General features: G+C 46.4%; 1 non-coding gene across 1 annotated transcript; it reads left to right on the top strand.

The window, feature by feature from the left end:
* Nucleotides 1–252: 252 nt before the first annotated feature.
* Trnav-cac lies at nucleotides 253–328 on the top strand. The gene is given in 2 exon segments: nucleotides 253–288; nucleotides 295–328. It is a non-coding gene; the product is annotated as a tRNA-Val (tRNA).
* The last annotated feature ends 4,275 nt before the right edge of the window (nucleotides 329–4,603 follow it).

Here is a 4,603-nt window from a genome sequence, read left to right as displayed (position 1 = left end):
ACGTAAAACGGAGGTATCGAATGTGCAAAGTAAGACCGCCGTTGAATTAATATTATAAACTTCCTGTATATCAGGCGCCTTTAATAACGACCGCGCGGAAAAAACCGAGTCCAGCGGTAAAGTCGACTGCACCAACGGATAGTGTATTTGCTTCCGCCTTTTCACCAATTCATCTCCCGTTCAAGACTACTCGCACTTTCGGCATATTGCTTTGCGACTTGAGCTTCAAGATGCAAAAATATGATGAACACAGCCCCGGTGGTCGAGCTGGCTAAGACGCCCGTCACGGATTGTAGGGAGGTCCCGGGTTCGAATCCCGGCTGGGGTAATATTTTTCGCAATAAGAACTTTAATCGCCAGATATGGTCAACAAAATCACCAATAATAAGATGATTATTCCGCGTTTTCAAGAGAGTTTACTTTAACAGGATTTTAATTTAACATCCAAGTTTACTTTCAATCTTTCTAACGTCGACGACTTGACGAATCCCGAGGGAAGACGATATCCAATCTTTGCTGAAAACTATCGTGGAACGTTACTCGATGGCGTGTGTGGATCATAATGCATTGACCACATTCCGAGACTAGCGCGAGGAAGAGGAGGCGAGGATTCACGGCCACGGTAGGCCAGACCGACAATAGGTAACCTTGAATTTAGCAGAGCGGAAACTACGCCTATGCTCCCTCCCAGCCTCTCTAATTACTTTCTCCGCGGCAAGTCTATCGCCAAGATCTGGGCGAATATGGGCGCGAAACTATCCGGCTGCTCCGTGAACGTACCGTGCATGACGTAATAGTAACCTACTTCCGCCCGGTGTTCATTCATGTGCTATGGAAGAAGCGAAGGGAGAGAAGAGGAAAGAAGTAGAGTGTCGGTATATCTCTGGCCCGTTTACTCCTTTTCTACGCGCCTCTTCCACGTCCTAGGCACGCACGTCTGTCGGCGTATCGCGGTTATCGCTTTATCTCCCGCCTGATTCTCGAATAGCCGTGGATCGAATCCGGACTTCAATTATGTAGGCTTCACGGAAGCGATTTCCGTACGTTCGCGTGCACACACCGCAGCTCGTCCATCGATGCGCGAGCTACCATTCTTTCGGACAGGCACTGGAAAGATCAGCCGCTAATTGAAATCGTATCAATTTTCAGCCGCGCAAACGGTTCAATCTCGACGAGGATTAGGCGAGATTCGTCGAAACGAGCGCGTGGTGCGCGAGATATCGCGCGGAGACAAAGCGGAGTGAGAGTGAGATTGCGATCGTAAACTCCTCCGTTTTCTTCGTACCTTAAGTAATACCAATGATTATGCATATAAGAACCCATTCTCCACGGACAATTTCGAAGCCCAGTCCTACATAAATTGCGAGAGCGCGACCGCGCTGCGTGCAGCAAAACGCCCGGCGTGAATGCATCCATGCGTGCGCGCGTGCACGGTAAAAGTCGATATAGTTACTCGCGGCCGAGGGAGTCCGGAGAGGCGCGCACGAGATACCTGGACCCGCGCGCGCGCGCGTTCACGATCGTTGCTGTTCCGCACGTAAGACAGACCTGCCTAACGATCGACGCTAATGGCCTGCAGAGGAGGGTATTAAACTTAATATTGCGTGGGAGGCAGGGGCTCACTTTTGTCGGCGCGGAGAACGCAGTCGGGGCGATTTCGCATGGACGAGGCAAACCGCGGCGCGTCTATCCGCGTCGACCAACTATCGCCCGAACTTTCGGCCGGCGAGCGGAACACGTTGGAGCGATATGTACTCCGTTTTTTAATCCAACATCTTACGCGGCGTCTACAATGATATTTTAAGACGTAAGATTTAAGAACACGAACTATCGAGGTCGATTATTCTCTTCATGTTCGACTGCGATTGATCAGTTGCTGAAGGTCTGCGTCCACGATGAACTTGGTCCAAGTTCTAGTTTCGAGAAAAGTGTAGCCAATCAACTTGCAGCTTTTATGGAATAACTGCAAGTTCTAGCATCGTGGACACAGATCTTTAAATCTTATGTCTTAAAATCTCATTGTAGACGCCGCGAATTTTGTTGCTCGCACTAATACGCGCTGAGTGCACACTAAAACTTATTCATAGTCGATTTTTACATTTAAGTTCGTCTTAAATACATGTTTAGAACCTATTTAGCCACAAAAATGGTCCGTACGGATCATTTTACTGGCTAAAAAATATTTCAAGAGATATTTAAGGTGATCCTTCAATACAAGAGTTGACTGTAAACAAGCCTTAGTGTGCACTCAGTGCGCAGTAGTGCAAGCAACCGAATTCGCTGAGATCTTAAAGATTGCTCTGTTTTGATTCAACTTACTTTCTCGATAGCGATAGAAGAGCAAGGAGAAAAAGTGCTTTACAAATCATCGCGCTGGATTAATTTAGAAATCGATCGCACGCTCTACAAGTCACGGCTGAGATATTCCTCATCGTTCGCGAAGACGTTTCGGGATATCATTCGAACAATGGGGAAAAAACAAGCGACGCACGTAGGCGTCGGATCGCTCGGCGATCGCTCGTCGCAGAATGCGGTTGACATTTCTCGGCAAGTAGAGCGTTGCTCGAGCTGCAAAGCCAAACCAATCGACGATATTCCACGAGCGTCGCGCTGAGTCGCGCTGAGTCGCGCTGAGTCGCGCTGAGTCACGCTGAATCCGCCGCGTGTCGCCGAGACGAGAGAGAAGCCAGGTTGCAGCCGGCATATCGGAAGCGGAAAATAAACGAGCCATTTTTGCCATTTCATTGGAAGTCATTTCGCTGGGTACGCTCGAGCGCGTAACGACGCGATAACGTCGCGATCTCTACGAATGCGCGAATGTCTTTTTTATCACGGGAGAAGCCCCGGCATCCCACCCCTTTTCCCTTACACGACGACACAAGAATCTAATCAGACTTCTTTACTACTATTCGTCGATACGGACACGTCGGGTGGATTTGGTTAATGGACACGGCACAAGCAAATAAGTATCTGAAGAGCGGAAGAGTCAACTTGATGTAAATTTTTCTATTAGAAAAAGAAATTATTATAGATGTCTGTAACAGCACAAGTAGGAAAACTTTTAAAAATGTATTTCGCTTTTTAGCGCATCACGGTCTAATAGATAGCTTGAGACCGCGCTTATTTTATTTTATCGTCGAAATAACAAATTATATTTGTTTGCCTCTATTTGTTTACACCGAAAGCTATACAGACTTCACACAGAAAATTATGATAATGAAAAAGGCGTGGTCGCGTGGAAGAGGGTGAATAATGTTCGCGATGCTCGAAAAGAAAGAGAGAGAGAAAGAGAGAGCTTCGTTCGGCAGAGAGACTTAACGCACCGCTTCGTAATATTGCAATGTGCGCTCGTTTACAGCTGTCAATCTTGCTCGCAGCAATGTTATTAAATCCATTTACGTGCGGTGTATAAATGTATACTCGGTAGACAAGATGCTTCACGGGTCTCTCTACTCGAGCCCGGCGCGCGGTTCGCAATCGAAACATCTTGATTATTGACCGCAGAAACGATCAGAGAATGCGCTTCGTGATCCGAGACGTCTAACACGCGGGTAAAATAATTAGCGTAATCAAAAGTTCGTTAGCAAAAATTGCCGTAGGTAGCTGTTACCATTATCACTGGTGCTTGAATAAGATGCAAAAATTAAAATACACACCGCCGTGCAATCCCGCATCGTTATTATTTAATGGCGGATTTGCTGACGAGTTTCTGACGACTTTCCACAGTAAAGGGTAAGCGAAAGAAAAAAACAGCGATATGAATAACTGAATATATCGTCGGTAATGTTGCAATATTGAAAAAAGTTTCACGGCAATTTTTACTGATTTAGGTACTCTTGCCATTTATTTACACGCCCCTTAAAAAAGATCTTTCCAGTAACTCCGTAACTGAATATAGCTCCACGACTCTTTGGCAAAATAAACCTTCGGATTTGCGTTCTTCTGCTTGTCAGCTACAGAGATATTCGCTTCGTTTAAATGATTCTCTGTCTACACGACTGAATAAAGAAGCCCGTCGAAATCATGACACCACGCGACACGCGAATAGCATGTACGCGCACATGCCAACATGTCAGAAAGAAGATATTTAAATACCATGCAGAAACATGTTTTTGTAGATCATGTTACTGGCTGCGTTGATGGATAATCCAGTTGCACGTACGACGTGTCGAAACACACGCTCGATAAAGAGCTATTAATTACGCAAGCGATTCAGCAAGCAAGACGCGTGTACGCGGCTGAATTTAAGAACACCGCGCTGTCGAACTGGTAAGAAAAAAAAAGGAGAACACAAAATAAGAATGACGACGACGCTAACTATACGTGGCACGCATGAATCATTTTCCACGCGGACTGCGCGATAGTCGAACAACAACATGATTATACGCCAACTGCAAGGTTTTATCGGGCCCGTTCATCTGGAGCAATTCATCTGCGGTAACTGGCAAGGGCCAGCCGAAAGAATGACAGTCCGTCGTGTAGGCTTTGCTAAGCTACGTTGCACAAACCGTAGTAATTCGAATCGGTGGCAATCGGCCGAGGTGAAAGAGAATATTTCGCAACACGCTTAATTACACGCGCGTGTGCAAAAAAAAGTACCCAT

This window comes from Vollenhovia emeryi, unplaced genomic scaffold, assembly GCF_000949405.1.
Source record: "Vollenhovia emeryi isolate VEMERY1.0 unplaced genomic scaffold, V.emery_V1.0 DF939143.1, whole genome shotgun sequence".
In the NCBI taxonomy this organism is placed as follows: Eukaryota; Metazoa; Arthropoda; class Insecta; order Hymenoptera; family Formicidae; genus Vollenhovia; species Vollenhovia emeryi.
This window is presented reverse-complemented; position numbering and strand designations above follow the sequence as displayed.